At 35.8% G+C, this 27,353-nt stretch overlaps 1 protein-coding gene and 1 long non-coding RNA gene across 5 annotated transcripts in view; one reads left to right on the forward strand and one right to left on the reverse strand.

The window, feature by feature from the left end:
• Positions 1-27,353, reverse strand: part of LRMDA (leucine rich melanocyte differentiation associated) — a 615,153-nt gene that overhangs the window by 103,780 nt on the left and 484,020 nt on the right. The gene's annotated exons all lie outside the window — the stretch shown is intronic.
• Positions 18,195-22,062, forward strand: LOC107199679. 2 transcript variants are annotated; one of them, XR_001519266.2, is made up of 3 exons: positions 18,195-18,476; positions 19,407-19,633; positions 20,252-22,062. It is a non-coding gene; the product is annotated as an uncharacterized LOC107199679 (long non-coding RNA). The 2 variants fall into 2 exon arrangements; XR_001519267.2 differs by having other exon boundaries at positions 19,407-19,617.

Here is a 27,353-nt window from a genome sequence, read left to right on the forward strand (position 1 = left end):
AGAACTCAAAAACACATTACATATGATACTCATTAATTTTCATGGCCCTTTATTTTGAAATAAGGTAACTCAGAACTTCTCCACCTCCTTTTGCCAACCCGATACACATAGATTCTTCAAAAGCCAAAATCATTGAGTTGGTTTTTTTTAGATAGGAACTTCCAGGACTGTTCAATAAATTAAATCAGTAATGTAATATCCTCACTTGCAAGCACATTCAATCAGAGGAATGCAGAACTGCATATACATTTCACAGGCCAGGCATAATTGTTCGCAATGCTAGAGCACTTAGTTTGCTTTGCTATTCATTCTGATACCTTCTGCTTGACTTAGTTTTTTTAGGAAGCATGGAAAACGTTGCAAAAAAAAATGAAAGCTAGATCCTAAAAAGTATAAGGTAACAGTACTTTAATGACTGTTGCTAAGTTGTGCTGACTTCCTTGCTTAGCAGGCACAGGAATCAAGAAATTGGAAGGTTAAAAATGCATTCAAGGCGTCTTCATCCTGTCATGTGGGAATAGAGCAGAATTGCAGTTCAAACCTCTTGTCACTCTATTCAGCCAGCAGAAGGGGGTGCTGCAGCGTAACCTATTTAAAATGCAAATAGAGTAACTTTTGTAGCAGCAGATTAAAACTAGCGTTTTATTCACTTGGCATACCCACAGCATACTGAATGCTGGAATCAGACTTGTCACTGCACACCGCAGGTTATTAATAGAGCTCAGAATGGTGTTGCTAAATGTGCAAGTTAAAAGCAAATAAACAAAAATGGATTTATCTGTGGTATTTGTTCTCCTGGAGAATTCAGCAAGGCCTGTCTCACACTGCACACTTGTTTATTCATGATCATTGAGGCTCAATTTTGTTATTTTGGGTTTTTTTTCTTTAATTATTTGATTGACAGCCACTTACCACAGCCAGAGATTCTGGGATATGTACTCTATAACACTAATATTGTAGAGACAACCACATTTTCTCAACCTGGACAAATATATACATACACAGGAAAGTGTATCTATGGTGCTACTCTCTAATAGGCCTTTCTGGACTCTCGTGAACTACCAACACATGAAAAAACACAAAGTTAAAAGGTTCAGCAGAACCAAATCAACACATTGTGCTATGGCTTTACACTTCATCTTCCTGCAATGTCAGGTGTCAGGGCAGGCAAATGGGTTTCCCCTCTATATTCAAGCCAATTCCTCTGTTCTTCATCTCGATCTCTCAGAGACTCATCAAAAATGCGATTTAATTACATCTCCTCCTCTCCTCCCCCTCCAAAAAGGAGTGTAAACATGACTCCTTTTTATCTCCTGATACATCTGGACAAGTAGACAATGTGCTAAAACAAAATAAATCTGCCCTGACAGTCACATCAAAGGGTTCAGCTAGGGGCTTGCAGCTACTTAAGGCACAGGAATGTTGTTGCTAAGCATCGCTCTACAACCTATCAGTCCCTTAAAGAAGAGCTTTTTTCTTTCAGAGGGAGATGAGGAAAGCTGGAGAGTGGGAACCAGACTGCAAAGGGAGATTGGGGATTTTGGAGGATTTTAAAGCTTAAAGTGAATTGTGTGAAGAAAAGGGGGTTTGTTTTGTTTTGTTTTGCCTCTTGACATACAGTCCACATTTGGGGGGGAAGGAAAGTAGGGAGGGAAGGAGGAGTTAAAGCTCGTTGATGAAACATCTTGTGAATTATCCCTTTGGATAAAACCAAGAAAAGTCTTTGATATCCTTTTTCAAATCCCTGTACTTACCGTAGATTTGAAATAGAGATATTGGGACCAAAAGCAATAGGGCTGGGATACCAAGGCTGTTAAAAATACCTTGTAAAATGCATCCCATGCCCTGCTTTTCTGTCAAGTGTTTGATAAATACGTGTATGTTCCTGAAGAGGTGGAGCCCGGAACAATGCCCATATCCAATAAACATGCTCTACAGAGAAAGGAAACTCTCGATACATATGCACATAGCACAATTTGATGCTCAATTTACTAGTGAAAACTGTTGCCTTCAGGGAGAAGGTTCACTGAAATCTTCAGTCTTCCACACCGTGCCTTACCAGACTTGATTTCCATGTGTAGTCCTTAAACTGCCAAAGGAAGGTAAAACCCTGCTAAAAGCAGACCTTAGGACTCCCCTCATTCAAAACACAGCCACAATTAAATGAACAGCTGAAAATTCAAATTAAGCTCCCTCTCAAAGGTGTAGAAACATATCCCAGGTAAATGGACAATCTGGCCTGGAAAGTACAATACAGTTTCAAAGCTTAATTATCCTGAGAGTGTAAGCAAAGAAAACCAGTAATTTGGTTATAGCAACACTGAGGTGTAACAGCTTAAAAAAATTCCTCTTTCCTTTTTAAAAATTAAACAAAGAAAACATGAAATGGGCTCATTCTACATGCAGGGTAACTATCAAGAACATGAACAATTACCGAGCCCATGATATTACACAAATAAATAACACTTAGCATTATCTTCAGCACAACCATATTTATTAAACAGTGACTGAGGGCAGCAGTAACCATTTTTATTGTCCCATACAGCTCTTATTTTCTAATTAAACAGAAGGTTATTTCCACTGCCAATGCAGCCATTTATCTTATTTGAGTGTTACATAATATTTTTTGCCAGCCAAGCCTGACTATAAAGTGTTCTGTGTGGTGAACTGTGGCCCAACTTGCTTTCCTGTTTGGTAATCATAGAAATGGGCCATTTCGTGCTGTGTTAATAAATAAACTTTTTGCAATTTCTCCTAAAACATGATAAAGCTTATACTTTGTCCTTCCCTCTAGCTTCAATACAAGGGCAATGAGCTGTATTATTAAAGATATAGGTCAAGCAAACCTGATGATTTCAATCCTGTGGGGTGCTTTAGAAACTATTGTCATATTACTGAGATCATTCTGCTGTTCCTAATTATTCCTCTTGGTTGCCTCACATTTCAAGTGATTTCTCTCACACTTATGTCAAAATTTATAAGCTACTCCCTGTAACAACACTACATTATTTCCTCACTTGTTAGGGTAATATAGGACAGAAACTAGGAGAATGCTTTAATCTAGCTGACAAGGATAATGTAGTCTAGAAATGTAATAAACTTTGCATTCTACTACAAAGTTGTGGTTTTTCTCCCTACCATGAAACATTTCATATAGATAGACATCTTAGAAAAACTAATTGCTACAATAACTTGCATATCCTCTTATCTGAGTTGCTTTTATCAGGAAAAATGTATCAGCATTAAAGCGTTCACTCCAATAGCTTGTGCATTCTCCTTATTCCCATAATTGCTATTCTGCAACATTCTGTTGACTGTACTGTAAAACTACATGCTGCTGAAGGAAACCTATTTCCAAGAAATCTGTGCATCACCCTAACAGTGCAAAACATTTGTAATTAACAGGCTGGGCCTTAACAGTGCTGCAACACATCTTGGGCTGACTGGCACAAAATTTTATTTGCACTAAGTAGCCTGAGACTGGGAAAACATAAAATCAACTTTATGTGATAGCTCCATGTTCTATAGTGGTTTTTTTTTGAAGGATTTCAGAATGTAAGGGAAGCTGCCAGTGGAAAAGGTAGTCTAATGAAACATTTGAATTTTAAAGCCAGTGTGGGTACTACTGCTTACTGTGGGAACGAACCTATTTCTTTCAGAACATCCTTAAGGTTACAAAATGATGGTACCTTCCTCCCCTACCCTCACAGAAACAAACAAACAAAGCAAAAATCCCCAATAAACAAACTAAAACACAATTCCAGTTAGAAAATGTCATATGATTAACTCAAACATCACATCCATAGCAATATTTCTAGGTGTAATTTTGGTGAATTTGTCTGCACTAGCAATCTGCTGTGTTTCTCAAATGTCCAACGGCTTTTAAAATGCTTTTAGTCAGCAGCACACTGAAAAAAAACCCAGAACACAAAAATACCAGTCCAGAGCATCAAAGCCATCAGAAAATAAAATAGGAAGAGGAGCACTGGTCTATAATGGCAACCTTTAAAGAGACTTTTTCCAAATAAATGGAAATATTTAATTGAGCATGCACATAGGAAACAAAGAGGTGAAGATGAAGCTGGTGTTGTCCCAATCAGAAATACTCACCAACAGCATTGTCAGGCAAAATAAATTTTAAAAAAATGAAAATACCAATAATTTCTGGGTTTGCCTCTGTTCCTACTCCTCTCTTCTGTCTTGCTCTGAAGAGCTGATGACCTGACTGAAGGTAAACTTCACATGGTTTGAGGTGTGTGGGTGGGGAGGGATCAAGAGGCAGAAACAACATCTTCTGAAGGCTTTCACTTCTGGATCCCAGCTAGAGGAACTGGAGCCCCTGCCATGGCCTGAGAGCTGCCAGGGTGAACATTCATACATCTGTAAAGAGAGATTTCCCTCTTCTATGATGACTTCTGTCCCAGACAGAAGACCCAGCATGTATGAAAGACACACTTTGTTTCTTTTGTCTTTTTTTTTTGTCAATATGTAAAATTGTCTTGAAAGCTGGTGATTTTACAAGTGTGTCTATGCTCAGATTTGTTTCCAGAGTGAACAGCCACAAGAAAGTAATGCAACAGCCACATTTAAAAAATTTAAAGAAAAAAAAAAACATTTAGGCCTTACCTGATGGCCTTGGAATACAAACACTGAAATTTTAGGGGTACAAAGGATGTGATTAATTGATATTTTTATTAATTTGTAAAGCATCTGCTTATAAAACAGAAACAATAGCTGATAGAAATTATTAACCACAGGAACAGAAATTAATTTTAGGATCTTCACAAATAAATGCATGAGAGATAAGAAATCACAAAGGCATTAAACTACAAAAGAGCAGTATTCCATCAGTATATTTTTTACATAGTTTTTGGTGAATCAAAATAAACTAAAACCATTGGAAAACACTGGACACTACAAAAGGAAAAGGCAATCAAAATAGTTATGGAAAAATTTAATTATATCAATTTGTTAAAACCCCAGTTTTGTAGAAACAAGAAACGGGTATAGAAAAAATTGAGCACTTTTGCCTCAGGTCTTTTTTAACTCTAAAATAATATCCTACATAAAGTAGTTCAGACCTGTCTGAGACTTCTTGTCCATATTTATATATCAGAAATGCCTAACAAGTGGGAGATGAACTTGTTAGGTTTCATAACCTAACTGCATAACATATCCTAACTAATTTTTATAATTACTTTTCCTAAACTTATTCATAATTAATATACCTTCACCCTGAATGAGAGGAGAGAAAAAACAGCAGGAAAGTTGATTTATCTCAAAATGTGTTTCCCAAGCCCTATGTGTGGACCTTCGGAGTTCAGTCTGGCCATAAAATACTGGTGAGGTTTTCTTCCATGAGGTGATGGATTTAATGAATACTGTCCTAAAATGTTTTGGGTTTTGTCTCTTCAAGAAGCTTTCCATGCTCCCATGCTCTAACTAGGTGTCCCTATCCATAAAATCCAGAATGCACTTAACAAAGTTTATCCCTCAGCTCAAAAAACTGTTTCCCCAACTTTGCAAAACTTCAGGACATACAATTCAGAGATGAGGAGAAGGTTTTTTGTCAGACAGGGTAACTGCTCATTTATGGGGCTGCTGAACTTTTCTTGGTTTCAGCTGTTACCATGGTTACTTACGCAGCCGACGTTCACTGAGCACTTCCAGTCTTGGCTGAAGAAACTGCCATCTACGTACAGTCTGTCACAATTCTGGGAAATCTGTTCCAACAAATCAGCACTGCCGTTAAAATTGTCCTTTTTTGCTACCCTGGGTGTGTCAGCTTCAGTTGCAAGAGCTGGTTCTTCTCATACCCATTGCCCATATTAGATGGGATCTTATTCCTTGTGCTGCTGCTCACTTGAGGTGCTACTATTGACATACTGTGATCAGCTCTTCACACCCCCTTGGCTACCCAAGATAGACAGAATTCCCTGGAATTTCTCACCAAAGCATGTCACCCAGTCTTCCAAGAAATCATTTGCCTTATTTCCACCATTCTGTCTTGAGCCTCCCATCAACTTTCTAGAACCACAGACTTACCCAAATCTAAACATGGTGTTCTAGTAGCTGTTTACCACTAAAAAGTACAATTATAGTGTTTAAATTTCCTCTCTTACTCAATACCCTACAGGGTAACAGATGTGTCTATTGAAATCTAATTGCTTTATGTTTTATCTCACTCATAAAAAGGTTACACAGCACTGGGCAAAAACCTGATCTCCATGAAAGAATGTCTACTTTATCAACATAAAACTGTTCACTGGTACTTAATTCACTGAACAAACGCCATGTTGAATTTGTACTATTCTAGTTCCTAAAACAAAATAATATATGTCATATTTGATAATTGATAAAAGTAATCTAAATCCTTGTTGTTACCAACAGTGCTTTCACTGACCAAAGAGAAGATGAGCTAAAGAAACACATCTTCCTCTCCTCTTGTCATCTCTCATTCTTTCCACCTGCAGCTGAATCTGCCTCTTGTCAATAAGATGACACTTCCAGACGAAGCATAAAATGACAGAATGTAACAAATATATTGTGAATTATAATATTCACAATATTCAACTCCACAGAAGTTGGAGTTCACAATATTCAACTCCACAGAAGTTGGAGGTACTCTCATTTCACAATATTAGAAACATCAAAGGAACCCTGATATTTACAGATAGAAGCATGGATCACTAAACTGGGTAACTACAGGGCGTGGAAAGAATATTTTCCTTTTCCACGCCCCAAGTATAAAAATCTGGGTAGCAACAGTACTGCCACCACAGGCAGACAACTCAGAATTACTTCAGACAAAGTAAAACTGCTAAGGAACTGAAGCTAAACAGAAAGAGAATATAAGCCAGGGTTGTACAGTGGGTAACTCCAAGAGCTGCTTGCATTCGTGTCTGGAGTACAACCTGGTGCATACAATAATTGTGTAAAATGAAAATTACCCAAAATCACTCCACTGTGCTTACATAAATCACAGAACCACAGAACTGGTAAGGCTGGAAAGTTCATCTGGTCTCACCTCCTTGCTCAAACGGGTTTTTCCCAGAGCACATGGCACAGACTGAGTCCAGCCAGCTTTTGAGTATCTCCAGTGAGGGAGACTCCACAGCCTCTCTGGACAATTTGTTCCACAGCTCAGTCACCTGCACATTAGAAAAGTTCCTCCTCATATTTAGGTAGACCTTCCTGTGCATCAGTTTCTACCTGTTGCCTCTTGTTCTAACAGAGTTACTTTTTCCTGTTTTCCTGTGTTTATTGTTGTTGTTGTTGTTGTGTTTGGCTTTTGTTGGATTTTTTTTTTCTTTTATCTATTAATACAGAAGTGGAACATAGGGGTTGTAGTAGGAAATGTGATGTGTAGGTCTACTTTCTAGAACACTGAGTGAATTGTTCTACAACCACAAATTCTCAGACACCATAATGAAACAAAATGAAAAGAGCCAGTTTTCCTATCTCTGCTTCCTCTGCTCCAGTTATCCAGCTTCAGGTGTGGAATGACAAATAAATATTATGGCAAATATGTTCAGACATTTAGATTTAAAAACTAATTCATTTCCAGTTACAGCTATTCTAAAACTTGAGGAAGAAATGCTAGAAAAATATTATTCATATAATTCTGTAGTTTTAGCATTGGACTTTGGCCTCAGCACCCTCCTCATGGCATAACCTTTTTTGTTAATATTTGTTAATATTATCTCTAATATCTCATAAAGTATCAAAGTTAAGCCCAAGATTACATATTTTGACTAGTCGCATCACAATTCATTTTCTATTACTCACAATTTCAGATTAAGTTATTAGAAACAGACTGATGCACCAAAAGTTTTACACTTTGCAATGGAATTGCTCCAGCAATTTTGTGTAAAAAAAACTGAAACTGCTCAGTTCCTTAAAATGCAACTGTTGCATCTGGAGTTCACTTATTTTCTCTCATTAAAGCACCTTTATGCTAAAAGACGCTTTTGTTCCACCCTCCACTGAATCTGGCACTTTAGCTATGATATGGTTTTATTACTCAGAAATACTTTATTACTGCAATAAAACTGCACTTTCCACTTTTCCACTGTCTCACCTAATAGTGAACCTTAAACCACGAAACTCAAGTCAAAAGCCCTGCTGATTCCACAGGCAGGAGATTACATGTTAATAACGCAGGGCAGTACAGCAGAGCGGGAAAAGAAAAATGCCCTCAGCAATTTACATACCTCTATACATTGAGTTTCTGGGTTTATTGTTATTTATGTCTCTTGCAGTGCCATCATGACAAAGAGAAACTGGCAAGTATCCAGTTATGTAGTTAAATTGTTTCACATTTGCTCTTTCACATTGCTGCCCAGGAGGAGCACCCAAAAAATGGTCCCTTTCTACTAATCTCGTTTCTATGTGTTTTGGCTTGAGAAGACTGGAAGATATATGCCTTTTGCTGGTAGACACCTGTGGGCTAGCATAATTTCATTAATTTCCTGTTGAAACACAAAATGAATTAAGTTTATTCCCATTTGCATGATCCTTAAACTGTTGCATTGTTTAGCAAAATATTCCCATGTTAACACAGAGACTGAGGCATTTGTACTTAGCAGAACTGCAAGTGCATCAGTGCAAGAAATGCACTGTTCTAGATTGGCTAAGATGGTAACTTGATTAAAACTCTGCCATCAACTATCTCATTTTGCTGTCTAAAATGTTATTATATATGTAAAATTCTTCTGCATCATATTTTCTTCCAGCTCCTATTTTTCAGACTGCTGTGTGAAGATTAAAATTATTTTTTTGCCATAAAGCATGTCTCTGAAACCAAACTGTTAAGTGTTCCTCAGTGCTGGTGAAGGAAGTTAAAAGAGATGCTTTCTCAATATGTTTATCTTACATATCCTGGAAGAAGAGAAACAATCAATTAAAAAATGGTTGCTATAGACATGGTATTTAAGGTATGAACAGTTCACCCTCAATTTTCATCTGAAGGGATCTGTTACACATTTAAACATATTTTTAACGTTATATTTAGTTGTGACCAAACTCATCTTCTCTCAGATGAACATTCACAAACACAGGAACATCAGAAATACACCTGGAGATAGAAAATACTCTTTCCCAGCTCAGCCATTTGAAATTAAAAGGCAATCATCACCTTCCTCCCGGACTGCTTTTACAGAGCCTCTCTCATCAGGCTCAGACTCACTGACAAAAAGAAGCACAGATCTAAAGCAAGCAAAAGACTTTTCAGAGAAACCAATACTCATCTACTGGGTTTTCATCTTGTAGAATGTGCTTTACTCTTTTTTTCTAATTTTAATACTGTAGACTTAGCTCATCCACTCCCTTTCTCCCCATTTCCATCTATAGAAAGGAATCTGCTTGTTTTAAAAACTTTTACAATTGATTTAGTGAGTTCATCTTAAAAGAAGACTTTTCCAGCTTCACAGAACAAGGGGCACATTCCTTCTGAATGCTGGATACTCATCTAAAACAGCAAGGCCCATCTATCACTAGTTAATATGGCTCCAAAATACATTTCCCCAAATAATTAACATCATTAGAAGACTGATAAAAAAAAAAAAAGTTACCTTTTTACACGCACTGTGGCTTTTTTTCTGAAATAGCACCGCTTAAACAAAAATTAACCAAGATAACAAAACCAAGAAAAAACACTGATTCTAGATGTTGGATGAACTTGGATGTTGAATGACTTTTTTTTTTTTTTTTTTTAAGGCAATAAACTTTGCATGATAATTGGTAAAAATAAAACATAAAGAAACCACTTGGTCATGGCTGAGGACTTCTTTGTAGCTTTAATTTTCTTAGCCCAGCATTTAAGCATGTTCTTACAAGATGTTCTGAGCTGAGGTAATTTTAAGCTTTCTCCTGAAGTAGACCTGATGCAACAGTCACAGGAGCTGCTGCCACTTTATTGTGTGCATGGTCCCAGTGCTTCAGGCTCCTCAGAGACAATTTTAGCCCAATAGATTAATTTTTTGCCTTGCATTTTAGCTTTTACCTATATCCCGTGCTTTACAACAGGTCTTACGCATCTAAAATTAATTTATGATTTTAAAAGCTCATTGTTAAACCAGGAAAGGCTGCTAGTAATGACTGGCAACTTTGAGAAAATCAGATTGTGATGTTCTGCCCAGCAGGAATGGTGTTGAGTTAATATTTAATGATTTACTAGTTCTACTTGACTGAGCTTGCACCCTGTAAATGGATCATATGACCGGTGATCACAAGTTCAAGCGCTTTTGTTTCCTGCGTGGCGCGAAGCGGGGCTGTGTTGTACGCTACCAGGGGCTCGTGTGCAGCTCTGTGTAAGACAAGGGCAGGTTACATGCAACAGGCACTTAATGCCTCATACCAGCAAGCCCTCAGCCCAGGGGAGCTCATGAGGTTGAATTTTAAAAAGGTAGCTGACCTTGCAGCTGGGAGCTTTAACTGTGTTTTTACCCATTTATACCTGGATAAGTAAACAGTTGCTGAATGCTGAAAGGGCCTGGAAGCACTATTTTAGCCAAAGGCTAGTCCCCATTCTTTGTGGATGAAAGAACTCAAAGTGAAAACAAAACAAACAAACAAACAAAAAATGCTCTGCTTCAGGTAACACAAAGGTGAAGCTGCAATAAACAAATCCATTAATTTTAAGCTTAATGTTGCCTTACCTTCCATTTCTAATGAGCAAATCAACCTTTAAAAAATTACTGAGCTCTTCTTAAAATGATAGAAACATTACAATCACAAAGCAGAGGATATATGCAATATAAACCAAAATATTTTAGAAAGGTTCATCTCATGTAGATGAAATTAAAGGAATAAGTGATCAGCAAGCTGCTAGCTGCACAGCTTGAACCTAATAAAAACAGTCATCATTCATGTTGCAGAAAACACGACTCCAAATGGAAGAGACAATGTAAGGCAGTGATCCTCTGCCCTATGCATTCATCTCATGTTTAATATTTTCCTCAATGCTGTGGCTGAAACTAATGAAGAATTAATGGATTGCTATGCCAAGTGGGCTATTTCATAGCATAAAAAAGAGACCCTTGCTCTACATGGAAGGACAAAAGGTTTTAAGGTCAAAAACAACTTCAGAGCCAAAGACTTCTCACTCATTTCATAGATCTTTCTACATGAATTATGGCATACTACCCTACACAAAAATTTATTTTTAAGATCTCTTGTTTATTTTGTTATTTTTCCCTGCAATGTGTGTTTCATCTATTTTTCATACAGTAAAAGAACAATGCTAACATTTTCACAACTTTCATAGCTACCCACTGTTGCTCTACATGCACAGAGATGTATTAGAAGGTGCCTGACATTTAGATGTTGGAGGAAGAAAAGGAAGACCAAGGGGGATGTAACCCTAGCCACTCTGCAGCACTTCTTTTGAGTGACATGTAGCAAAAATGAACTTCCCAGCTCTCAGTTTATTTTCTAGCTGACCATCCAGCACCTGACATTTGATGGCTCGCTAATATCCATGTGTTGCAAAGCCAAACCTTTTCCTCTCTCCGAGCACAGGCACTAAACCCTAGAATCTTAACTTATCCTCTCTCTTTTCCTTAGTCCATGAATTCAACCTTGCTACAAGATTCTTCCATCTCCTATTATATATCAGTGCTCTGCACTTTTTTCTTAACTTTAAAAAAGCATTGAACTTCCATCCATTGTTTTTAAAATCTAGGTGACAACAGCACTCCATTTAAATGGAGGACCACAAACCTGTACTTCATGTGTTTAAATTCTCATCACGTAGCAGAATAGGAAAGTCCCTTCCTGTCTTTGATCTTGCATGTGTTTGGAATGCATCACAAAAAGGGAATAACCCATTCTTGAAAAATCTATGATCTGCACCTAAAATCCTTAATACAAATAACATTATTCCTGATAATATGTGAATAAAAGATAAGTTAGGAGATCCTTGTAACAGGTTATATAAAATCTAAATGCAATATGCCTTTGCTAAAGAAATTTAAGTTTTAGTAAAACATAATTGCTATTTTAAGAGTTTGTCCCCAGTGGTCTGGAACTACCACATCACAGACTTTTTGGTAAATTAAAGTGAAAAATTCTTAATAGCTTTCAAATTTGATGAGAACACCCATATTCAGTTCAAATACCTCCACATGTCATCAAAGCTAGACAGGTTTTACCTACACATGTAAAATACAGAACCACTAATGCTTTATCCCTCCCCTTGAAAAGAAACATTCTGCTAAAATACTCCTGTAAATAATGTCTGTTTGGATACTGCTCCTTGTTAACATTTACATGTGTGTTTTATGCTCACTGCAAGACAGAAAGCTCAGCAAGCACAGGAGGGAGAAGGAGCTGCCTTGCAGGAGCATGCCCAGGCAGGATGGCTCCCTGCCACACACCTATTATCGATGTGCATTAGCAAGTGTCTGTCTAGACATCCAGAACCTGACAGGATGATATACTTAACTCAGGGTTTGCATCAGATTTAATAAGAGGATGCTGGCAGGCCTCAACGGGTTCTGGAAGACTGTCCAGGCTGTTTGACAAATGATGTTGTAGCAAAGTTATGAACAAAGAACTTGTAGTCACAAAGCACCCAAAGCAAAAGTTTCAGTTTATTAAGAGATGTTTAAATAATCTACACCTCTGCTTAAGGTCTAAACTCCTAAAGACACTAGAAATATGAGTCATCACAGCTGCAATGGTATTAGATATAAGGTAGAAATAAAGATTAGGATAAGAAAAAGGTGGGAAGAATTTTGCAAGCAGAGTGTTCTGACCTAGCTTTAGGGACAAGGTGGAAAATAACACACAGTAGAGGAGTGTGTACCTGAACTCCTGAGCAAAAGCCCTGAGTGCATTAATCTGGGAGCTTTTCCGTAACAGTGGGAAGAGTATTCAGAAGCTAAGTACAGGTCCTGGTGCAGGAGAAAGGGAAGACTGTCCTAGCATCACTTGTAAACTTCATTTCTGACACGGTACCTAAATACCGGGCTTTGCATCATGCTTAATACAGATCTTTACTATAGCAGTAAGACAGTCTGATGTTGGGAAATAAGTAAACCACAGTGCAACTGTCTAGCTCGTAATACCTTCAGGGAAGGAGAAAACTCAAAGAGAAACTCAGCAAAAGAAGTTTTGCAGGCAACCCTGGGGCACCTGCACTTCAAGATTTCTGTAAGGGTACCTGGTAACCATGGAATGCTCCTGCAAAGCTGCAATGACCTTCTGTGAGGACCTGTTTTGACAAGTACCAAGAGCTAGAAGTTTCCCCCATGAGTGTCAGACAAGCCCTTCTATAAGACATAAACAACAGAAACAGCTCCAGACAGAATATCTACTGATCTAAAATATCTAAACAACAATGGCAATATTTCACTTCAGAAGTACCTGCTGAAATTTGAGCAGACTTAATTGTTTTGCTGGGCCATCCTATAGATATAGGATATATATATATAGATAGATAGATAGATAGATAGATAGATAGATAGATAGATAGATAGATAGATAGATATAGATATATAGATATATCTTTTTTTAGTTGTAAATTATTTGAATACACTTTGAATACAAAAGATGCAATGTAAAAATCACAATTACGAAATGTGTACTAAAACTTTCCAAAGAGGTAACTGATAATCACATTTAATGATTTAAAATTAAGAATGGATAAATCTCATTCATTAATTTCGGTGTACTTACATAAATAACTCAGTAACCAAAAGTAATAATTGAAAAAGGATCAAATTATCCTCATGTATATTCAGAGGCCTATTTTGAAAATAAACATGCTATTTTGAGAGCCTGAGGGCATACATACAGTATTTGTGGGCATAAGTTTTCTGTGTAAAATGGAACACAACTGTTTAAGCATCTCTGTAGACAGGGAATGTCTGTGGATTAGCAGGTGCCTTAATATAAAGGGATGCCTGGCTTCTGTCTTGAGATTGCTCATTCACTTTTTCTTTCTGTAAACTGAGTATTCTAAGGCCTGCCTGGCTGTGGTGTTTCTGGATTCCTAATCAGCCTTTGAAATCCATTAAAAAAAGGGCCATGCAAGCTCTGTGCCATCACAGACACAAAGCACATTGCCATTCCAGACCCATGTGAAGTGGGCTATTTCTCTTGTTACCCAACTAAAGGCGAAAATTCACTCCCTATTTGCAGTGATCAGAAGTAGTGCTTCCAACGAAATATAATTAAAAGAAGACAAAATGTTATTTTCATTACTTCACAGAAAAGATTAAAAGCCTACATTTTTTTTTCTGATCATTTTTAATCAGTATACTGGAAGCATCTATTTTATTTATAACACATGTTGAACCTAAAAATTAAGTGGTGTACATATAAAAACACTCTGGTGACAGAAGATGTCACAGGAGAAATTGAGATTGTCAGCCTTTCTTTATATCCCAGGACTTCTAACAGTCATAAAATAGCCACAAATTAATTTATTCCTAGAAAATCTATTGCAGGGAGCAAGGCTAAGGGGAACTAATCATGTGAGCTCACTATTCCTTCCATTGCCTCCTTCCTGTTTACTACAGTAGCTATGGATTTATCAAAGATTTGAGACAAGTTATTTTTTGAAAAAAAAGTTCTTATTAGAAATCTACAAGATGACAGGCATCACCAAAGGAGTCTTTAATGCCCAGACCCTCAGTATTACCTCATAAAAACAACAGCTAAATCCACCCATAAGGAACATGAAAACAAGAAAACACAGGTACCACAACCTCAATATATATGTATGGGCTTTTATCAAGATTTATTCACTTAAGACAAGAAGCTGCAATTTTATCATTCTTATGCTTTGTACATGTTAAATAGGGCACAAAATCTAAAACTGCATAAATGAAAAATGTGTAACATCTATGAGGAAAAGGAGCAAAGTTACAAATATGTTACTTTAATTCAGTAATAGAAAGTAGACCGCTACTAGAATAATATTTTTGGATTTAATATTGCAATACTAGATATTCTGTTAAGAGACTGTCTCACTGAATTTGTATTTTTTGCATTGTTGGCACCTAAATGCCTAAAATGCTTAGTAGCTAAGAGGCTCTGCTGGTGTTAGAGATTATTTGAGAAGAAACATAAACAATTGCACTAAGAAAGAAAAAGCTATTAAAAGATTCAAAATTCCTCCACAGGCAGAAGCAAACATCAGCTCCTTTTGCAATTTCAAAAAGTGAAACTTGAAAGGGCATTAAAGGAGAGAAAGAAAAAAAAAAAAAACCCTTTCTAAGAGTTTTAATCAAACTCTTACATTTAACAGCATTAATGCTAAGTATGCAAACGTTCATCCCACTGATCATTATGGTATCAAGAACTAATTTTCCTCCTTTTAAGAGCTTATATGTCACATCACACCCTGTGGGCCTTCCAGAGATGTATTTAAATGTCTAACAGGGGGAAAAGAAAGACATTTCAGACAGCCAGGTGTTACTGATTCACCCATTAAAACTTCAGTTATAAAATATCCCACACAATGGTAAAACATTTCAGTCATTAGCCGATCATAAATAGATTAAGGTGACAGTCTAAATTATTATGACTATATGTGTATAAAATTTACATTGCTCATCACATTATTCCAGGTGTCGGTAACTCTGATTATCTGAAGTTAAAGATTAAGTGCATGTATTATTTGTTCTAAGAACTTAAGAAAAAGAAAGACAAAGCCAGATGTAGCAAATGTAACATTAATCCTGAGACAGAAGAAAACTTCAGATTTATTTGTAATGATGCTCATTCATTTTCTATTATATAGCTGAAAATGAGGTCTTGTTTCTTTTTATTGTAAGCTTTAAGCCAGGCTTACAATGTCACATAATGAATGTGAAACAGTAAAATAATTCAAAGATTTTTAGCTCTTATATTGTCTAAAGTTCTGTTTTTAAAATAAGGAAAATATTTAGTGAACATCCAACACTGTACCATTTTGATATCAACTTCAATAACAAAATATATAGATGGATGTAAGGTCATGGCATGCTGTTGATTTACAGAAATTTATTTGCCTATAAAAATGAAGATAATTTTACTGCTTATTTATTTCTACATCCACACTGTCAAACAAGATTTGAATTTTATCATTAAACCATATTTCAATCCATTTTTCCCCTTTCAATTTGGCATATGATCAAATTTCTGAGTTAATAAATTAGGGAGCATCACCAGTATTCCCATAAGTGTCAGTGGACAAGCACTTAACTCACAATCCGTGTGAAGAAATTTGAGTCAACCTAATCTAGATTAGAAGACAGTTGATCTAAACCAAATTAGGATACATTTACTATGAGCTAAAAGCTTGTACTGGGTAGTCACAGTCATGCTAGAAATTCACTATAATGCCTTGTGCTAAAAAAATCCAGGTTATATCTGTGATTCACCTGATTTCCAGGCACAATTTCTTTCAAACTTTTTGCTTTTGTTCTATTTATTTAATTTTAAGAGCGAAATGCTGCAAGTTTTGCCACTGACACTGATAGAAAGGGATTGCACTCTTCAGTGTTTTTACTGTTCAAAATTAGCTAAATATAAATTGTGTCAACTGCTGTTACCAAATTATACAATTCTACATTAATAAATCCGTCAATACGCAGGAATTAGCATGCTGCAAACATTACTGGTTTATGTTTCAAAAAACATACAAGCAAACTGTGAGTTAAAAATTATGAAATCTAGCCAAACCAGATCCTTTTTTTGCAGAATTACAGCCCAGCCTTCTAGTTACAGAAGTTACAAAACAAAATTATTTTTATTTACATGAGAGACAGGCAAGCACCTGGAAGAATGAAATCACTTTCTCTTGTGCTTGAGGGTGAGAACTGATCCTTTCTAGCATGTCTGGCCAGACATGCATTTGTTGCCTCCCAGAAAATGTTAGGATGAGATTCACTTCAAAAGATCTGAAATGGACACACACTTCTGCCATCTGGACTTCAGGTGTTTCTGCTTTCCTGTTCCTTACAAGGTTCTTTCATGATTTTGTTAATGGGTTTGTTTAGTTATGACACACTAGATCGAGCCTGTTATTCACTTCAGAGAAGAAAACTTGAACTCCACAGGTTAAATCCATCTGAACACATTTTTGAGTTAAAAAAAAAAAAAAAGAAAAAAATCAAAAGAAAAATAATTTGAATGAAATCTAATAATTAGTTCCCAATTAGAGAGGAGGTAAAAATGCAGAATATAGAAGAAAGGAAGCAAGAATAAAAGCAACAAATATAACAAAAAACAAACCAACCTAAAACAAGGTTTAAGGTGTGGATAGGCCCCAAAAACCCCAAATACAATTTTCCACAAGAAAGGATTTCTTAGGTTTTTCTTACCAAAGCCAAAGTCACAAGAAGGTGATGTGATTTGCCAAATGGAATGGATTTTGAAATTCACAATTATATTGGAACCATATTATCACAGTCTGTTCTGAAAAGTGTGTTTATACTAATGCTTAGCAATAAGAAAATTCTTTGTTGTCAGCTGTCATGCTGAACCTGCTTGTGGAATTTCACAGGCAATACATTGTCTTAATTCTTATGACTGAGAATAATACTGTAGGTGTGGATTTAAAACCTAGTCCAGAGATTCAAATTTGTACATCTACCAGAAAAAGTTCTCTTTGCCACACTTCTTGGCAGAAACATTAATAAAAAAACCCCACAAAAACAAAAGAGAAAAAAACCTCAAACTTCTGGTGAAAACCAGTTTTCACCAAAAAGCACAGCTGTCTGATAGCACAGTCTGTGAGAACCCTAATCCAGGAAATGTTAATGCTTACATCCATAACTCTAAAATTCCACTGGTCTAAACCACCAAATTTTTTACCAAAATTCAAGTATTAAAGGACTGAATAATGTTGAGAATATTTTTTATTATGTCAGGTCCTTTCAAAAAGCTAAATGGTTTTAGTTTAAATTTAAGAAGATAAACTAGATATACCTTTGTGGGTTTTCTTTGGAGCAGGTAAAAGGACACAGTAATGAGCAGTCTTTACACAGAATGTTTTCTCTAAGCAAGAAATAAACCAGGAGAGTCAGCCCTGGTAATAAAGAGATCATTTCAAAAGCAGATGTGCAGGACAGACTGAATGAACCCAAGGCACCTGACTAATGTCAGCACAAGCCAGGAATAATTTTTTCCTTTTTCCTTTAACTTCACCTCACGTAACTACCATTTACATGAGGTCTTCCAAGCCTTATGACACATTCTGGTACCCTGGACTCCACCAGGAAAAGTAACTTGGGGGCAGGAGGAGTACTTGGCAGGGATGACTAGGAAGAGGACTGATAATTCACTTTGGTTGTACAGGCATTTTGCCTCAGGGACAAACCTTGATTAGTCTCCAGTGACTGTCCATCACATGTGGAAATACCAAACATCCTACAAGGCTTCATCTGTTAAAAGCAAGGGAAATACCTTTCCCCATCTTTCTCCCACTGATTGAAGACAGAAGGAAGAATCTGCTGCTTAGTACCTGATAAAAAATTGCAGTGGTGAGTTCCCTGTCTTTTTCATATGAAACTGCTTTTTTTTTTTTTTTCTAGAGCTGAAATACCCAGTTTATAATAAATCCTATTTTGATGACTGTTCTGTCTTATTTAGAGGAACTTTGAGGAAAAACAAATTACTAATCTCAGTTAGCATGTATGTAAACTGGTACTGGTACTAACCGTGAGGCCATGAGGTTACACACTGTGGTTTAAAACTAGATAGAATCATTTTGAACCTTATCCAAAACCAAAAGAGGCAAGATGAGCTTATCATTATTTTGGATAAATCCCCACTTATTTTCAAAAGCTGATCACTCCAATGAAAAAAAGATAAGAATTCCATGAGCATGGTCTTCCCTTGTATTGATTTGCAATTAGCAAACTGGGGACTGTGCATACTGAATAGAGGATTTAATTGTGAAATACATCAATTTAAATTTTTTGGGGGTGGGGGGAGGATTTGTGTGTTTTTTTGATAACTTTATCACCTGAATAAAATTTTGAACTCAGAAATTCAGCTGAAAAATTGTGGCCAAAATATGCAAAGCAATGAAAAGGTCTTTGTTGGTAATTTTGATTTTTTTAAGCATAGTCTCTTCTGAATACTTTCTTCCTAGATGTTATGGCACAGACATTTCAATTTCTATCATTTCTACACTTAACTCTAAGTGAACTGTCTGTGATGAGAATTGGGTGTGAAAAACTGATGGTAAAACAATATGCCTATTTGAGTTACATTCTCATTGTTAGGATTTCTAACATCTAAACATCTGTAAAAGCATTGATTTACCTCTTAAGTTATGAGACTTTAGCAATGACACGTTATACAGCAATTTAGAAAGTTATACCCTCCTGAAATTCAGTGTTTCTGCTTCTATTTGATCCTGTAATGCAATTATTGTTTTTGTTTGTGGTATGGAAATGTATGCCAAGGAGTGTGATGCATAAAGAGAAGATTCCAGAATGCAGAAACTACATCACAGGAAACCTCTTCACCACCTCTCTCGATAGAAATCTGACCTTGGCCTGCTCACTCGAGATGGGGAGAGCCTTTGGGGAGAACAGATGGGAGCCAAGGAGCTGCTCAGGACCCACAGGAGATTTTTGGCATATTGAGAAACTTGGTCTTCAATTATAGCAGCAAGTGAGGAGTTTGAATGGTAACTCCCCTCACGGATTATGCTACTTCTCTGCTTCTAATGCATTTAACATGAAAGATGTTTTGCAGCATCAGTTAAATTGAGGATTTCATGTAGGACTCCAAACTGATCTTGAGTCAAAACCAATAGGTTTGTTACTCTAAGCCAAGTGCATCATAAGAATTTGATTTTGTTTTTCAAGCACTAAGCCCCACAAATCATGGCTTAATATTGATGCAAACATCTTTGCTGCAATATTTAGCAGGAGCTGCTTATGAAGCATAGCAGATATGTTGCTGGTAATACCAATACCTATGCAAACCCAAAGCAGATAGCAATTAATAGAAATAATCTTGTTTCCTATTGTGCATAAGAAGAAAGGAACCCAGAAATTACTAGCTAAAAATACCTAATGCAAGCCACCAAAACTGGGTTCTTTTACTCTATGTTTTAACCAGTGTATTTAAATTTTAAATATATTTGTGTGATTAGAAATTGTGTAAAAATGTGCTCGATTTTGAACACAACAGCAATTTAAGAACTGTAGCTGAACCCAGTAACCCAGGTCAGCCAAGATGAACCAGTAAAAGCTACTCTGAAATGATTCAGAGATGTATTTTCTTTTTCTCTTTTACTAAGAGTGCACACAGAACGGGAAGAACATCAGTGCCTTCAGTCTTTGGCCTTCTAACCAAGAAAGGACTTGTGAAGGTGAATGGTTTGCAGACGAAGGGGATATAAAAGAGACAAAACCAGGATAAAAATTAAATAAAAAGTAGCTGTCTTAAACTGTAATTGCACTCCTCTGCTGAGCATGCTTTCAGATATATAAATGTGATTTACCATCAGCTTGCAACTACAAATCAGGTCTTAAGAAACACTTGTGCTATGAAATTGTTTAATCTCATCAAGCTCTGCTTTCACAGCAAGCCATAAATCACAAAGTCTTTGTTATCATAGACCTCCATGAGCGCCTCTCAGGCAGGCAATGGATCGTGGGTATATATAATCCTGACTGCACAAACAGTGGGGTCGTCGCAGCCTGAAATACTTTCATAATAGCCACTGTGCAGCTGGTGGAACACAAGCCTATGATGGATATCTCATTTCCTACAGTCGGCATCTATTTCGAGCAAATTATTACCACATAAATTTCTTGTCAACAGAAACGGCCAATTAATTAAGTTAAAAATTTACTCGTGATCACATCTACAAACCAAATAGAACTGCAAGGCAATTTTACAGTTACTGAATATACTGCAGGTCAGTTTAATGAATAATTTTTAACTTTGTCATAAACTCAAAGACAGGCTAATGTCTTGAGGAACCTGACTGGAGAACAGCTGCCAACAGATTTACGCAAAATATATTTATGCAGATTTTGATTGCTGACATCTGGGAACAGAAATAAACTTCATACAATTACAGAAACTTCACAGGAATATGAAATTTCCTAGCTAAAAATAAGCAACTTTTCCTCCACAACACTATATTTGAATGTGTTTAAAATGGTAACAGAATTGTTGTTCGGGGAAAAGATGGCTCATTATCAAAGCCAAGAACTACAGTACGTAAAACCCTGTTGGTTACGCTTGCTTTAAAAATTATTTTGTTTTCAAGCTTCTAAACTTGAGTTTTCCTGGCGTATTTATCACACACACACAAAAACATATAATGTAGTCATAATTAGTGGGTGGAGATAACTGGATGGTTTTTCACCCCCAGCAGTGAATGAAAGTTATTCTTTCCAAGGAGTCTCCACATCAGTTAAAACACTGTCAGTGCTGCAGTGCAAGAGAAAATTCAAGCTATGGCCTCCATACAAATCAAAGTGGGCAGATTGACAGAGGCATGAATACAGCTACTTACTTTGGGTTATTATAGACATAAAACTGGTCTGCATGAGAACATGCACATTTCTAAGTACTTCATAATTTTTATTTTAACCTTCTTTCACCCTCTTCCCCCATTCTTCCTGAAATGAAAGCAAATATATCCCAGCCACTGTAACTATGAGATCAAATAGCCTTTTCCAACAGATTAAAAACCAGAGGATTAATTAAAATATGGAGTGGCTTTTGCCTCTATATAGAGGGTTCATTTTTAGTAGAGGAAGACAACAACCTTAAATAACAACATGAACGAAATAGTTTGACATTGGTGATGATGTGACCTTTCTTATTGACATCTTTTACAATTCTTTTACTCTCTCTTCATTAAAATTAAGATATCAATATTATATATTTGCTAGTATGCAATGAATAAGCTGAATAAATCTTTGAAAGGTTAATAATTAATGGTGTAATCAGAACCAAAAAAAAGCAGAAATTCCTCATCATATAATTCCAAGTGGGAAAAGAAATGCCTAAGAGAAAAGAACCAAACCAGTCTGAAAATAACACCTTCCCATTATTATTCTCATGGCAAAGAGGTAGACCTTTATAGAACTTTTTAAGTAAAACCTTATAGAAGTTCAGGAAGAAAGTGTCACTGATCAGAAAAGGGGAAAAAAAAATATTCCTAATTATACTGAGGGAACTCCAACTTTAAATTCTACACTAACTCTACCTGTGGTGGAACAGGAAAGAAAATCCTGGTAGAAAGCTTCTGGAAAAAGTTGATCACTCAGAAAGGACATCAAAACTACTTCAAGAGCTTAAAAGTTGTAAAACCATTTTTCATTTTTCTTGTATTTAGAAATTAGCAAGGTGCTCCAGGGCAACTGTGAAGAGGGCTCCATCAGCTTTCTTCAGCTAGTTATTTTTATTTTTGGGGGTTTTGTTTGTTTGTTTGGTTGTTTGTTATTTGGTTTGGTAGGTTGGTTGCTTTTTGTTTTGTTTGGGGTTTTTTTGTTGGCTTGGAACCCCTTTTTTAATGGGGTTTACAATTTACACTCTTAACCTAAACCAACCTAATTGGTCAATGAACCAAGTCTAATGGTTCAAAGAAATGTGTGAAGGGTGGAAAGTCTGAAGGAAAGTTGTTTTCATTTTAAGGGCAGCTGTTTTCTTTTTCTTTTGAAGAAGAGTTAGCTTGGTTTATTTTAGACCTTTTTCTGAGAGTTATACTAATCTGAGATTGGTTATGACCTTTCCAGATGACCAATTCAAGACAATTTTTCTCTCCTGAGAGAAAGGAAAAAAAAGAAAACAATAAACAAATGCAAAGTCTAGGAGTTAGATGGCTCAAGGTGTTTGGAACAATCTTCACACAGTACGCAGGAAAAAAAAACATTTCAAAGTATTTTCCATTTAGTAAAGAATAATGTACGAATAATAAAACACTTGAATACCCATCATTGTCTATCCCTGCTTCTAAAGCAGATAAATGTTTTCCTGAAGAAATACTCAGGAACATTCTTTAAAAAAAGCAGATCTTTAGTACCTATTTGGAGCTGCATTTCTGAAACTACTCAAGAATAAGAAATAGGAGGTAAGTTTTACTTCTGTTACTATTAAATAACCAGGTACTTCTATGTCAAGGAAGTATACATTTCCCTTCTATGTGGAGAAAATTGAAAATTCAGTTAAAAATGAAAAATGGCTAAGGAAAAAAATAAAGGGGGTAGATACAAAAAAGAAGAAAAAGAAGAATTAGAAAAAGTAGAAAAAAAAGAAGGGTAGATACAAACTGAAGAATTTTTTAGGAAGACAGTACCAATAAAAAAAAAAAACTCCCAAAAATTGAGAACAAAGGTACCATCAAAAAACATTTTAATTCTGAGTGATTATGCTAAAAAATGCCTTAGACTTACTTGGTTAAGAATGAGTAGTCATAATCAAGAAATCCTTATCAAAACAATTGCAAAATGGACAACATATCACAATCTAGTGTCAGGTTAAAAAAAAAACAATGACCTTTCAGGCTAAAGATTATAAACTGGGGGATATGATGGCAGTGATGGGGAATTCTCCATCCAAACTACATTGGAATGGCAAACATTGCATTACTTCTTATGCAATTTCTGTGCAAAGGATGAACTTTACCATTAGTAGTTGTATTTCCTATTCCATCTACAACTTGATGCAATTTTACTCAACAGGCTTTTGAATATCCCAAGAGACACTGAATGTTTTGGGACTCAAGGTTTTTGTAAGAATTTGTGAAATCCTTAATGGAAATCTGAAAAAAGTGTTTGAGAAAAATATGCAGAATTATGTGCATCTGATAATCACTAGAACTAAATTGAGCTACTAAAATACTCTAGACATACAAAAATAATTTGAAGATAGCTTCACGGATCACAGAAAAGTCTTCTTTATTATATAAAGCAAGGAAAAAGGAAAATTTCATATTCTGCATAATATTTTCATGTGGGAACCTTCTTCTTTACAGAATGGATACATAATTTTGGTTAACAATATTTTTCAAAAATAACAATTTGGCTGAAATTCTACTAAACCACATGGTGTCTTCCCCCTGCAATATAATCTTGAGAGCCATCACAAATATTTGTACTTACCAAACCACAATATAAATTTCAGATTTTATTAATTAACAGATTTCCTACCAGTGACACTATTTTTCCATAACAAGGTAAAAAACTTAAGAACCAGCAGTGTGTGAACACAAAATCATCTAACCATTTCCCACCACTCCTTATGGTGGAAAAGGAAAAAGTGAATGACCAGACAATTGAGAAGAATCTACATATTCATTCTATGGATGCTGTATGTAATTTAACTCAAAATTTAAAACATTAAGAACATTAAATTCTATGTTCCAGTATTTAATTCCTATCTGTACATTAGCAAAAGCATCTCACTTATGCTCCTCATTCATAAACTCCAAGATGATTACAAAGGATTTGTGCTACTATAGTTCTTGAAGGATGAGGCAATCCTACAAAGCTGTGTCCCTAAGGTACCAATCAAAACCAAATTCCTTGTTACCACCTCCTCTTCTGCTCTTTCCTCTTCCCTTTCATCCACATTTGGGTGTTTTACTATGGCACAAGCATTAGTTCTGCCAAAGAGTTTTTATTTAAACTGTAGGCAGCAGAAGTTCAATTCCCATACTTACAAACACTATTTTATAAGACACAAAGCAGACCTCAAATAAGCAAAAAATGATGCCCAAATATTTTCCTACCTGGATAAACATAACTGATTCTGTCTGTTGGGAGATAATACAAAGAGGAATGAGGAACAAGAAATGTATTTTTATATACCATTATTTTCTTTTTAGGTATATTAGTAAAGTGTAATACTGACTACAGTGATATTACTGAGTAAGCTGGATACAATCATCAGAGCACCACATTTTTTTCCTGTTCTGAGCACGGCTATTATACTGAACATATATTTATATGGTGAGATCATTGATTACCATCACTGTGTATGTAGATTGCAAGATCCCCTACAAGTGCCAGTAAAATCCCTTTGCCTTCACTAGGTAACCATGATACACTGACCTCCTCTCCTGTCACAGAAGCCCCTCCCTGCAGGAGTGTAAGATAACACACCACATAACAGCCATTTAGTGATATTGAAAACAGGAGTACAGAGCTTCAAATCCTGGCAGAAAACAAGAAAAACATGGAATGAACAACTATCGATGGGATCTGTTTACTGGATCAATTTACAGAACGTCTCAAGATTCATTAGTGTCCTAATGCCTCAAGGAAAATATGCCAAAGATTAATTGGAAGTAACTCAAGTAATCCTTACCTTTATAAAGAACTAAACCAGTTAGTTCATAGTCACATACTTATTTTTAGACGTCACCTTCATTCCACTGAAGAACTCTATTTTGAGATAAGGTAACATAATACAAAACATGATTTCTGACAATGCTGTTGTGAGCAGAACAATCTTGTTTTGATTAATTATTCAGTTTGGTAAAATTACAGCTTGTTTAAAGGAGCATAAGCAATCTTTCAGAATGCTTCACTTGCTTCTTCATACATAAGAATAATTCATTCCAGGTGTAAATTTACTTAATTAAGAAGCAGTATCCCATCTTTCTCCATGTGAGTGAATAAATTTAAACCCACAAAACAAATTACACAAATCAAAAATGGGCATTATAGTCCTGAGCTTTGAAACAGATTACGCAAGCTCAAAACAAACAAACAAAAAACCCCAACAAACAATCCAGGAGTGGAGGCAGGGGGAATACCCCACATAGAAATCTTTTTCACCACCTGAAGTAGTAGAAAAACAGTAATTTAGACAAATTACATAATTTTCTCTTCATTATGAATCATCAGTATTCCTTTACTTTCCATAAAGTTCATATTTGCTGTATTTTCCTTTTAGCACTGGCACAGGGCCCTTCTTTCTTTTTCTGAACCCAGGAGAAGTCCTTGAGGATGGGCCAGGGTTTGTACAGGCAGCTCAACAGGACTCTGCCATCATGGCAGATGTATTTAAAAAGAAAAAAAAGTCAGTAATAAAACATCTTTACAAATAGTTTATGATACATTGGAGTTTGCTTTTTCTTTAATTTCAATGAGTAAGGAACTTTCTACAGTTAGAGAGAGAGGCAAACCGTAGAAACTCAAAATACACACCATAGTGCTTTCTTATTCTCTGAGTTGAAAACAGAGCCTATTAACCACTTTAGATAGTAGATATTAGATTTTAATGTTACAAGATATTTTGTTTATCAATATAGCCTTTTCTTATTAAACCTATAGCTAAAGCTAGCTGTGAACAAATCAAGAAACTGAAATATGTCTTCCATTAATATGCTGTTTCTATCACACTTCCCTAATGTTATATCTCAGTCATTAACAAATATGCACCTAGAAGGATTTGCAAAAGGATTATGCAAATTATTATGGCCTACTTAACACTTGATTTACTTTGTCACTTTTATGCTCCCTGTATGACAACCCTATCCACCTCAACAAAGACAACTGTAAAATAGAAGGAAATAAGAAAAGGCTGTCACAAGAATACACTCCAAAAAAGAGAATAGACAAGATTGACTCACGTTGCTCTTGTAAGAATACCTTGCAGCTACTTTAAACAGATTTAAGGTAAACCAAACACAACCACAGCTCAGAATACACTGCTTTCGGGTCATTTCTTTCTCATTCTGTGCAGAAAAATATGTTCCCAAAATAGCACTTAAAGCATGAAGTATAAAGAAAAATTGACATTTTCACTCATGAAATCAGGATTAGATATGTTGCTGTTAATGAAGAATGTAAGGTATTTTCCATAAAACCCAAACATATATTCTTTGATCACAGAATGAATTGGTTATTATTATATATGTAAACAGCTGTTTAACTGATAAACCATACAGTGGCTCTTTAAAATAATTACCTGCCATTCTACTGCTCTAGCCTCCCAATCTTGTTTCTAAATTGTCTTCATCTGAAGATTCTCTGAAAACATTTCATAATGAAAGATTTAGGAAAAGACTTTTGTGATCTTATTTTATTAGTCCTAGTGGAGAAGCAAAAATCCCAGTGTAAAATCTAATTTAAAATTACATTATGCTTGAAGATTAAATTACATTAGCAACTGACAATAATATGAGAATGCTGACATATCCCTAAATCTGATCATTCATATACTAACTCAGAGATTAAACAAGCTTAGCAGAAACAGAGACACTTCAGCTCTATTTCTCATCTATTTTGATGCCCTGAACTTGCTACTTTAGGTCAGTAATTGACAAAAGAAAAAAATTTAAAAAAAAATTACTCTTGACCCTACTTTGTCAGAAAGAATGAAACAAAGCCAGAAAGAAATTTCAAACCCCAATTAGGCAATCACAATCAATT

The sequence above is a fragment of the Parus major genome, chromosome 6 (assembly GCF_001522545.3).
Source record: "Parus major isolate Abel chromosome 6, Parus_major1.1, whole genome shotgun sequence".
Lineage (NCBI taxonomy): Eukaryota > Metazoa > Chordata > Aves > Passeriformes > Paridae > Parus > Parus major.